The 12976-nt window shown below is 36.4% G+C and overlaps 1 pseudogene; it reads right to left on the bottom strand.

The window, feature by feature from the left end:
- Positions 1-5075: 5075 nt before the first annotated feature.
- Positions 5076-5718, bottom strand: LOC149145113 (pectinesterase inhibitor 9-like; annotated as a pseudogene).
- Positions 5719-12976: the final 7258 nt, after the last annotated feature.

The raw sequence follows: 12976 nt of genomic DNA, 5'->3' as shown, positions 1-12976 counted from the left end.
TTGTTTTCAAATCCGCCTCAAACACCCTTTCGTATCTCCCAAACTGTGATTAATTTTAGAAAACCATTTGAGTCTTATTCAATTTGATATACAGGGAGAAAAACTTGTGTTCCATATTTTCGATATTATTCTTCATATGCACGAAAATAGAGACAAACTTTAGCAGTTTGAACATTATCGAATTTGGGGCTAAAGCATTAATTATTCCCTAAAAATCAAACCATACAACCTAGGTGAATTATAACCCACGTGGAAGGATGAAAACATCATTATGAACAAAAACCAAGTCTCAATGTCCTCCCACATGTGTGCCAATATGTCTAATTCCAAATCGTTGCAGGAACTGCTCCTTAGTGCAGGAGCAGGGCAGTGAAAGATAAGTCCACATCTAAGGGTCAAAAAGGATACAATATCATTCAAAGCGTGTGTTTGTACTACCAGCAATAATTTTCGTTCGTGGAAAGTTATAATGATTAAGTGGTCCACATATAATTGGTGTATGATCCCTATGTGATACAAGAACAAGACAATCTACATTAACAACATTTTAATGAACATTAATCCTAGAAATGCATATAATGAAGGTATTCTTATATAAAATACAACCCAAATGAAAATCTTTGCTATTGCATTAAAATAATGTAGAAAGAGTTCATAAACTAGTAAAACAAGGGAATAAGTAGGGCATCATATGAATAAAAAGGTGCATTAAGTACAACAATTTTGGGGCCTGACATTCCCCCATGTTGATCATCTTGCATGTCCTCATGCAAGCGAATCAACAGCTATATCGATTCTCACTTGAAAAAAGTAGAATCGAAACATAAATGTTCGTGCACTCATAATATTGTTCCTTACTAGATTTGACTGTTCGGAAAGAAAAATGCCTATTGGTCTATCTATATTCATTAAGACTAATCAACGAAAAATATAATGGCAGGGCTACCATGGGAATGGTAATAATATGATTACTCCATGAATAATGTTATCATGAAATAACCAACAATCAAAATTTGCTTAAAGCATCTCAAGAGTAGTCCAAATCAACAAGTCTTCACTTTCAATGGCCTCATTATAATAAATAGAAGTGACACTATTCAAAATCCAAGGAATTAAAGTGGATGTAAATAGAGAAAAATAAATATGACAAATGATACCTTCTGACGATCTTCATCTTACCATTGCCCAAGTGTATAGATGAAGCTCCTCTTGTTCAAGCAAAGTGAATCACTTGCACTAAGAGTCTCACATCCACAGAAACTAAATTAATTTTCAAATATAGAACTCCAAAGCTTATTACTGAAAGGATCTTAAAGTCATTCTCAAAAAGATATGATAATGAGTTCATGGAAAGACAAAAACAAACAAGTAAATCATAGCGTAAAATTACCTTTAATTCCACAGGCATGGCATTGCTGCTAGTAGACATCTATAACCTCGATAAGGATGCCTTTTAATCCATGAAATTCATCTGTCCCATCTATTAGGTCTAGATTCAAAGTCATTTAAAAGAATTTAATTTGATTTGGGAATTAACTGAAAGTCGTTGTCCTGGCTTGGTAACCAGAAAATGATAGTGCCATTCACAATAGATAACAAGAATGAACAAGTTAGCTCATGAGGAGACCTCTTGTCTTCTATACTGTCAACTGAAATTCATTACCCCGACTTGGTTATGAGCGGCGATAATGCCATTATCGTTAGGAACCTTGATCATAGTACATTGACTCGTAATGAGACCTCTTATCACTCAATTAAGCTATTTCTTTTAAAACATATATGATTATGATTAACCTCAGATAGGTTACTTAATAGGTGAGGAAGCAAACTTGCTCCTTAAGAGCACGAGATGGCATGAAAAGTTTTTAATTACTAATCTTTACTGGTTGGTCCTACTACCCTAAAGACTCATTTTAAAGAAAACACCTTATATAATCACTGAAAGATTCCTCAAGTTAATAATGCTAGGGTTCTCATGAGAGATCATTAGGGTATTATAGGTGTGGCCCACCATTAGAGGCTTTTCATCAATACCTTCGAAGAGAAACTTGAAAAGGTTTCTTGGATGAGACTTTGTTACAACGAATAGGCTAGTATTATATTTTTAAAATTATGAATGGAAGGTATAACAATAAAAATCCCCCCCTAACTAACCCAATGAATAATCGTGGCCAATAATCAAAGCCACATTATAAAATATGAGGCATTAAGAGTGAATTGCTTGTAACAAGTCTTACCATAAAAGCGCATAATGATAGAAATTTCAATAATTGTGCCTTATGAATTGTAGTTTCAAGAGTGTTGTTGTAAAATTTTTATTTCAAATTAAATTTTTATTCATTTCTCTTATACTACCATACGCTAATTTAGATAAAGGAATATCTCCTTCTAGTGTAGGAGTACTTCCAATGTAGCCATGTGTGCAATAGAATGCTAAATATACTTAGACCTCAGTTTTCAAGAATAAACTTCAAGACATACTAGAGTATGAGCAATCAATTTCTTTAATATATATGGTACCAATATTTGTTGAATGATGAGGGAATAACATGTGTTGATGACCACTCGAAACCATGATTCAATGGGATCCACATATTTATGATTCTCGAACTTCTATAAATTGTCCATAAATTGAGGATAGCTCTCTTCGAGGCATGAAGGATATGGTGAAAGACAAAAGAAAAACCCTTGAAGTTCAAGCTCAAATATAATTTCAGATTGATAAGAATAGCTAAGGGGAATTATATGGTTTTGAACTTCAACGACAGTTTCAGAATAGGTTTCAGTTATAGATTTATCCTCTAAGGGTCTTAGATCTTCTCGAGGTGACTTTTCTGTAGTTATAGGAGATGCTTGCAAACTCACTCCTTCCCCCAACCTCGAGGACATATCATTACACTCAGTAGGGGAGTCAATTGGAAGAATAGATGCTTCAAATTGTTATGCAACCTGTTGGTTTAGATTATGGTTGGTATATCGTTTAGGTTAGGGGTGGGGTTAAGTCTTGGACTAGGATTAGGTATATGGTTTGGATTAGGTCTAGGTTATGGATTAAAATAAAGGTTAGGGTATGGATTATGCTATGTATAGGGTAAGGGTTAGGGTTAGGGTATGGATCAAGGTAAGGTTTCACAGGTAGCTGGGACCATGGAGAAGGATGACTTGGTAGTACATTGAGTGGAAATTATGGTTGTTTTTGTTGATTTTTCATGAAAGACTTCCCTAGAGAAGGGGCTCCAAACCATTCTTGCGGCCATGGAAACATACTCCGCACCCCCTTGGCTCATACATGTCTTGTTGTCACAACACTAACCTAGGAAACATACTCCCCGCTCCCTCAAACCCATTTATGTAAAGGACTTCTTCAAAGCACGCACCCATAGAATGACCACTTACAAAATTAACCACTTTTTAAAATGAAAATCCCTCCATGAAGGTAATTATGTAAGATCAAAGCTCACTCAGCTAATGGAAAATCCCAAACAAAATAATCAAGAGTTAGTTTGGCCAGACAAACACTAATAAATGGTTTAGATTTGTACATTAAAAAGAGAATTTGATATTTCTTAAAATAAGAGTATAACACATTTCAAATATTGCATCTTTTTAAGATTTTCTAAAATGATGTTAATCTAATTTTTCATTTTATCAATTCTTATTAATTTCCTTTTAAATATTAGATTTTTTACATTCAACCTATATTTTTTTAATATTTAATAAAATATAAATATGATATATATTTAAAAAATTAATAGTAAGTGTTCAAAATTTTCATTAAAGTTGAAAACTAACTTATAACCTATTTTTATAAATCAATTTATAATGAAAAATTCCCAACAAAATATTATTTTATTTTGAATTAGATTTTACTATTTTGTCATCTCACTCAACAATAGAGATTTAGTATCAAAATGTAATAAAAAATACACAACTGCCTTCTTTAGAGAAAGCTTGATGAAGGGTTTCAATCTCTACTAGCTATGCCTACCTAAATAAAAGACTAGGAGATATTCCTTGCTACAACTAATAAGGCCCGCATTTAGAGATTTGGTATCAAAATGTAATAAAAAATACACAACTGCCTTCTCTAGAGAAAGCTTGATGAAGGGTTTCAATCTCTACTAGCTATGCCTACCTAAATAAAAGACTAGGAGATATTCCTTGCTGCAACTAATAAGGCCCGCATTTTTATAAGCTTGATAGAGAGCATCATTTCATTTTAGTTCAACGCCATTTTCTCTCGGATAAGTAATATTTCTTCTTTTACTTCATTTTTATCCATAATAACTTTCTGCATTAACATTTCTATCTTCCAATACACATCAATGGTGAGAGGCATGGGTTATACGTTCCATGGGTGTGTCTCACGAATCTCCTAAGGAATGCTTTCTGTTACATTTGAATTTCAGGTGCAAACCACTACCACATTAATATATTAAAATCATTATATTATAAAATAATATAATATATTTAAATTGTAAATTAACATTTAACATTTTAGCTCAAAGGGGTTAAAGTAAATTAAATGGTGACAGGGTATTGTCACCGGTTCGAAACTTTTTGAGCAAAATTCATGTACCAAATGATTTTGAAAGCCTAAAAATCCATGTGGCTGCTCAAACCATAAATGGGACGAATCTTATTAAAAAAAATCTAAAAAAAATTATTAAAAAATACATTGATTTAGTTAAATGCTATTTGAGATCGTAGAACTGAAACCTTCAACCCCCTTTCCTATATGTTTTAAACCTAAACTTTATTTAAACTGAAATAAATTAGTTCAAACTAAAAAAAATATCGCTTAAAACAATATTTATATTTAAAAATGAAATCGTTGTTACTATTCCTGTATGAAACAAAAGCTTAAGCATACCCATAAAATACTTTTCGTCAAATATGAAATTACGTCATGATTGCACTCCAAACCCAATCATCCATTGAAGGAAACAGAAACTAGTAAAGGGTGTCGTGAAGAGTCAGCAGTGGCAGCAAAACTATAAATATATTTTATTAAACATTATTGGGTACATATATTATTTATTTAGAAGAGTACTGAGTGCGCCCCGTTTTGGCATTCACGCATGGATACCATCTATCAACTCCGGTGTTAGCGAATGCGTTAAGAGCGAGCGCGTTAAGGAGAGCTAGAGCGTTACTGATCAGTTCTGACTCATTCTGCACGCGGACCTTCACCATCGCGCTAATCTTCCCCGCCGCCGCCTTCACATCCTGATATCCGTTGAGGCAGGAGTCTTGGTCGGTGAGGGTGGCACTCATGAACGTCTGCATGTCGTTCATTTGAGGGTTGAAGTTGCTGCGCTGCAGCTGCTCCAACTCCTTCAGGGATTTCTGAATCTCGTCAACGGTGTCATCGAAATTCTGAATACAATCGTTCAGCGCCGCTCTTTCTCTTTCACTCATCTCAGCCCTTCTGCCTTTCAGGCCTGCTGCCCAAACGGAGACCGTTCGGGCATTAACAAGGCTCACGTTCATGGCCTCCTTGACCAGATCGCTCAGCGTGGGCTTCAGAGATCCGGCGTATGGAGAAAGCGACGAAACACAGAGCTGCGGATACCGAGTGGCTTGGCACGACGATTTGATAAATTCAGTGATGCTCGTATCGCTGTGCTGGGGATTCACGTCCTTCGCCGTAGCTGAAGCCACTATCGCAGAAACTATGATAACTAAAACAGTTGCAGGCCGTGAATCGATGGCGATAGAATATAAAAAGAAAGAACAAGAAATGAAAAGCAGCGAAGGCGAACCCAGGGACGGAAAAGGGTTGTAAGTGGGCACAAGCACATATTATTGATGCTCTTTCATCCTGATATATATAGCCGAGTTCGCGCCTCTGGATATTGTCAATTAACCATTCCAGGTCAGTGTGTCGCTGGACGGCCGATTCTCGAGGTTTGATTTGTTCCATGTTTTCATTCCCGAGCACTGGGTTGACCCTATGGAGTGGGATGTAATGCGCTAAGTTTAAAAATGAAATAATGTTTTCGGCTGAGGCTTTGGTAAAATTATGCAGAAATTTTTGGTACTCTCATCTAGTTGTGAAGTTTCAAGATTTTTATAGTGGTGAAGTTTCAAGATTTTGGATGGTTGGTTTTTATGCTGTTTAATCTATTTTTATCATTAAAAATAAGATTTAAATAATATTATTATTTTTTAGGAAAAGTATTTAGCTGATTAGTTTTCTAGTCAATTTACTCAATCTGTACTGAACTTTAGATGTAATGATGCAACAAGTAAATATAAGAAATGAAAATATGAAACAAAAATTTAGGTTTTGGAGATTTTGTTGGAATTTTGTTAATATTTTTTTGCTCAATTTTAACTTTTACTATTTTAAATCGATTTTTGAATGTATATATGAATTTAGCATTTTAAAATTTTTTGGACATTTAAATTGGGCATTGCACATGATTCATATTCCAGCAAAACTTTTTTGTTGAAAATAAAGTGTTTTTTGGGTGAATTTTCTTAAAGTGCGATGTTTTGAAAAGTTTTCTAGCTTATTTTCCGATCTAATTTGTCCAAATTCCTTGAGGGATTTATTGAAATCACAAATTTGGCTAGTGAACTCTATGCTATAAAGTGCCCAAGTTTTTTTTATTTTTAACCACATGGTGAATCCGTAACTACAAGGCCTAATCTATGGGAGACCCAGGATCAAACCTCATAGCTGCCACTATAACACCAAGAGCATAACCAACCACCTGCAAGTCGGGTATACTAAGTTCCTATGATTTTAGCAAGAGCTGACTCACGGGAAAGGGGAATCCGCCGCCCCTCTAGCTGCCACCACACCAGGTCCCAAGGGTTTTTTAAGAGTGTTGAATCCCGATTCTTAAGGGCGTTGAATCCATATAACACAAATCAAGATTTCACCCCAATTTTTTTCGTCAGATCTATCAAGAAATCCACTAGAAATTCCAAAAAATCACACTTAAATACAACTTTTTTTAGATATGTAGAAGTTAAAGTGAGGTATTAAATGCTTTTTTCCCTTTGTCTTAAATTTTTAAGATTTAAGGTTTTTTTAAATTTTTTTATTTTTATGTAATTTATATAATACTTCAGTCAAGTTATAAGTTATATGGATTTTAATTTTTAGTTTTTATATAAAATTACTCTATTTAATATTGGATAATGATCCATTTTAAGATGGTAATCATTTTTTTATAATATTAGAGTGAATTTATTAATTTTTATAATGGGTAAGAAATGTAAAATTGTATTTTATTTCTAAATTTATATGGTTTCAACTTAACTATAAAAGTTGATGAGCTTTTTTAGACTACCGAAACTATGGTGACTACAACCTCATAATAATAGATACATTATTAGTCCCTGCCTCCGACTGGACTATAGCGTTGGATCGAACGTTTGACTGCCTATTAATCCATCTGTTGACTTTTTTTTAATGTTTTTTTGTGTTTTAACCAAAATTTAATTGTAGCAATTTTGTTCACTTAAATTTTATCTAAAGTTTTAACTCCGAAAGCATTCTACCTCTTATTGGAAGCTTCACGTGGCCCGATGCAAGAAAATTGTGGCAATACCATTTTATCCAAAGTTCTGTCATTTTATATACTCATTTTATATACTGTTGCCAATTTCTTTATATCAAAGTTTTTGCAATTTATTTATCTGGCAACGTTGAAATCTTTTATGCAAAGTATTTTATGCAAAGTTTTTAAGCCTCCACTGGCTGCATGCTGGCCACCTGCATGTTCTTCGGGCCACTTGTCAGCTCCTATATCTCCTGTCCTGTATTCGTTCCATGCAATAAACAATACATAAACAATGCCCATTGTTCTCTGCAATAGTTGACCCAGTCGTTGCCTGTCCACAGAAAGAAATGGCGAGATAAACAATGAGCCTGTCCACAGAAAGAAATGGCGAGATAAACAATGAGATAAACGCATGGTTCAATAATAATTCGCTCTCTCAGAAGGAACCTTACACTATCTAGCATTCTGGTGAAGTGAGAAGGATTCCCATCCTTGTTTTAGGAATAACTACCCTATCTCATTGCTGAGTTCGCCCGGTACCTTCTAGGCACAACTCCAGAAGCAGATGGACCAGAGAAAAGCAGATGGAGCAGAGAAGGAGAGCTCAACATTGCCAAGAATTGGTTCTGTGACCAAAAGGTATTGGGAAACGGTGGTTTTGGTAAGGTTTAAAGGGTATTCTCCCTGGCAGCAACCAGGAAATCGCAGTCAAATGTATAATGAAGGAGTTCACAGAGGGAATGAAGGGCTTCGTGGCAGAGATTTGGGTAATGGAACACATGCAACACCAAAGCCTGGTTCAACTCAGGGGGTGGTGCTTAAATGACGGAATAGGTGAAGGTATACACTGTAATTAACAGAAAACTTACCAGAACAAGAAGAACAGGCAGATGTGTAGGCAGAAAAGGTCAACAAGATTTGTTTATACTATTTCCAGGCATACAAAGTAAACAAGCAACGAGCAAGTAGAGAAATGGCTTACCATGTTATTGGTGGTATACTTGAGCAGTCTAGAGGAAACCGTGGTGCCGAGAATCTGAGAAATCTGGTAGAAAACACTTCTTAAAACCAGTCTAGGAAATCTGGTAGAAAACACTTCTTAAAACCAGTCCAGCGAAGGTCTTCCTCAGGTCCCGTTTTTAACTTGACTGTCGAAGGTATCCCTCGGGGCCCATTTTAACTTCACATCCTCATAGTCTTAGTTGCCTCCTCTATATTAACAACACTGCTTATGCTGTTGCTAACGTTTTATTTTGGTGGAAAATCTGAAGTGGCTTAGCCTAGCCTTCTTGATAACTTGTTGATACACTACAGCCATTGATATCACCTCTAAGGGATTCTATTTGTTACAATTGTTACAATTTTTGGGCATGTATTCCCTGGGTATATGGGTCGTGAGGCATTTCCGTATAGGACCTAAATATGGGTGGTGAGGCATTTTCGTAGAGGAGCAACAATTGCAGGAGTTAGTAGCTCAAGTATTGAACCAATCAACTTTTGTTGTTGTTGACAACCCTTTATTTCATTCCCTACTTGCTTCTGAATTCTTACAATAGGTCGTAGCGTTCAGTCCGGGAAGTGTCGATTACCAGTGCCCAATACCCGGGAGATAGACCCTCATTCCTTCTTCACAGCCGATGCTCTATTTCTTTCTTCACGACCGGTGCTCTTTTTATTTCATCCCTAGTAATGAGTAATAGGGGTTGAGAGGTGTCCAGTGCACTACGACAACATCCAACCCCATATCGAAATATCTGGGTTCACGGGAGATAGTTCAGTCGACCGACATCCAACTCAATATCGAAATATTTGGGTTTACCGGAGATAGTTCGATCAGCTTCATGGAGAGAACTTAGACCTACTTGCCCTTTCATTCCAATTTCCATGCACACTACCTGTTACTTATTTACCTAAATGCACGCTACCTGTTACTTATTTACCTGAATAGTAGTAGGTCCTTTCATTCCAATTTCCATGCACACTACCTGTTACTTATTTACCTAAATGCACGCTACCTGTTACTTACTTACCTGAATAGTTACGGAGAAATAACATAGAGCACCTTGGGCGTTGAGTTGTCATAGTGCACGTTGGGCGTTGGGTTGTCACAAGGAGGGACAAGTAGTAAGGTTGTGGGTCCACAGGGGTAGACAAGTGGTAAAATCATGGGCCCACAAGTTTTTTTGTATTTAATTCAATTGTCAATTTTTTTTGTACGTGACAATTTCTGCATGTAGTACAGGTGTCTTATAGGTGTTTTCTGCAAGAGGTCTAAGAGAACGCTCTGTTCCACTTGTTGCAAGAGGTCTGAGAGAACGTTCTGTTCCACTGGTGCTAAGTTGAGAATGTCAATTCCTTAACAATTGCCTTATATCTGCATGTATGGTATATCTAGTTGCATGTTTAGAGCTCTACTACCCATCTTGTGTTTCCTTTTACAAATCATACTTAATCACAAACTTTAGGAATAGCACCCAGAAGCTAGAGTAGCCAAAAAAACGCTTACCCGTGTGTGCAACATAACCATGTTGCAGAAGACTGATGCTCTGTCACTTTCAGTTTTCTACTTCTGCACTCGCTTTTCACTTTTCTGCTTCTCAGCCTTTCGACAGGCGCGCTACAAAGGTGCTTACGCTCTTCCCTATGAAACAATAATCTAAGTTGATAAACAACCTTACCATTGTGCTATCGGTAAACCTCGCATTTATAATTACTACATCTTCCTCGCAATGATAGCCACTTCGCCTACTCGTCAATGGGGATATGTGCCTCTCCTTATGCCATCCCTGGAAATTGATAAATTTAATTCACTGTTCCTCTTGCCAAGTTACTCAGGAAAATTGATAAGTTTAATTTACTATTCCTCTTTCCACGATACTTGCAGATTACTCTGGGTCGTCCCGCAACCAAATCATGAATCCTTTTCTCTTGCTCATTGTGTATTTTCAACTACTAATAGTTCCAGATTTTCAATGCAGATGAGAATAGTGTTGGGGCAGTAGAAAATTTGAGACTCACGGTGTTGGTCTTGATGAACACTAGAGCCAGGTCCGGCTCCAAGGTATAATACTCTAGCCAAAAAAACACTTACCCGTGTGTGCAACATAACCATGTTGCAGAAGACTGATGCTCTGTCACTTTTAGTTTTCTGCTTCTGCACTCGCTTTTCACTTTTCTGCTTCTGAGCCTTTGGACAGGTGCGCTACAAAGGTGCTTATGCTCTTCCCTGTGAAACAATAATCTAAGTTGATAAACAACCTTACCATTTTGCTATCGGTAAACCTCGCATTTATAATTACTACATCTTCCTCGCAATGATAGCCGCCTCGCCTACTCGTCAATGGGGATATGTGCCTCTCCTTATGACATCCCTGGAAATTGATAAATTTAATTCACTGTTCCTCTTGCCAAGTTACTCATGAAAATTGATAAGTTTAATTTACTGTTCCTCTTTCCACGATACCTGCAGATTACTCTGGGTCGTCCCGCAACCAAATCATGAATCCTTTTCTCTTGCTTATTGTGTATTTTCAACTACTAATAGTTCTAGATTTTCATCTTTTCAATGCAGATGAGAACAGTGTTGGGGCAGTAGAAAATTTGAAACTCACGGTGTTGGTCTTGATGAAATTTAATGTTATGTTTTTGTTGGTGACACATGGAAATGTGCATGACATGAAGCAGACAGTTAAACCCAACAATGAAGCAGCTTGGGGAAACCGTTTTGGGTATTTACATGTTGGGATACCCATGGAGAAGTTGGATAATCATCTGGACATTCTTGAGAAGGTCAAAGAAAATCTAGATAGAAAGAAATTACCGATTGCAATCTTCATGGTGGGAAAAGTACTGGGCTATGTAACAAAATTGAAAGGACCACAAGTACATGACTACATCAATTATTATTATCATCTTTCCCAGGGATTAGAGAAAAATGTTGATTATGATATGTAATGTTGTTGTGATAGGCGACAGCTAAGTGCATGTACAAAACCCTGGTAAACACAACGCCTGCAGTCACAAATATGGCAGGGCCGGGAGAACAGATATCTCTAGCTGGAAATAAGGTTAAAACTCTATATTTCTCGGTATCGGGTGTGCCACAGGTTCGATATTACCTTCTCTTTTATTTTACGTGTGAATCAATGCGTCATAAAATTGTCTTTTTCATTGATTAATTTGATTGGAACACGACAGGCGCTTCTCGTGACGAGTACAACCTACATGGTAGTTTGAGGGTACAGGTCATTGTTGTGAATTACAAAGGGAATTTCCAATCACCGTTATTAGCGTCCAATCTGGAGAAACATCCTACAAAGGAAATTTCTAATCACCGTTATTAGCGTCCAGTCTGGAGAAACATCGTAAAAAGTATCTGGAATGTGTTAAGAAACCAGGAAACCAAGAACATTGAGGTAGTTTCTTGTTACCATCTCATTTCATTTTTTTAGTCGAGTGCATTTATTTCTTCTAGCATTGTCATGATCAAGGTGTATCAATTTGGTCCCACTAGTCATGCTAGAAAACTGCTGGTCCTCAGAATATCGTGACCATTTGTTAACATAATCAAAATAGAATCGAATTTTCCTTATCTTGGATTGGACACCACGCCACCTTTTAGTAGCGAACTAACCAACATATTTACATATTACTTCTTTCCCATGCTACGATACTACTTACTCTACTTTCATTACTGTAAATGGGCTTGCATAGAGATTAGAGACACTTATAGTTGTGAGGAACATAGAACTGGCCATCTATGGAGGAGATAAACGTGACGGTCCAGAGTGGGAGGAAAGGAAAAAGCAAAGCGAAATAACAGATTTTACAAAAGCACCAACACATGACGGTCTAGAGTGGGAGGAAAGGAAAAAGCAAAGCGGAATGAAACAGCAAAGCGAAATAACAGATTTTAGAAAAGCACCAACACATGTTATTCATGCATATGGGAACAAATAACCACATATGTAACACGAAGTCTCATTAATCATCCGTCTTATATTATTTAATTTAATTAAATAATGATTATCATGCCACGTTCTTAACATGGTCTACATCCTTGCACGCATAGACCTTTTAGGAGTTTCAATATTATGATGTTAGTCAACGTTAAAATACTCAATTTTTCTTTCATTATCAAGGGAATTCGTTGTTGATTACACTTCTTTGTTGTGCAAATCAGTATTTCAGTGAGTGGCCCTTATTGTTTGCTTAAAGCTATTGGTAGTTCAAGTTTTGCATACTGTTTGTTTCTATACACATAAGTGACTACACACTTCAAGCAATTCCGGTGACTGCAATTTCATAAAAACTTAATTGACATTGTGCGAACTAAGCACAAAATTAGTCCAAACTCCTAAATACTCATTTTATAATTGTTTAGTGTTTATTGGCAATAAGGCAAGGACTACCGCTACGCAATTGCCCTTGTTAACCTCATAAGAATAGATACATTA

This window comes from Pinus tabuliformis, chromosome X (assembly GCF_031772625.1).
Source record: "Pinus tabuliformis cultivar Carrire ecotype Pingquan chromosome X, CPIR1, whole genome shotgun sequence".
Taxonomy (NCBI): Eukaryota; Viridiplantae; Streptophyta; class Pinopsida; order Pinales; family Pinaceae; genus Pinus; species Pinus tabuliformis.
Note: the sequence above shows the minus strand (reverse complement) of the source record. Positions and strands in the feature narration are given on the sequence as shown.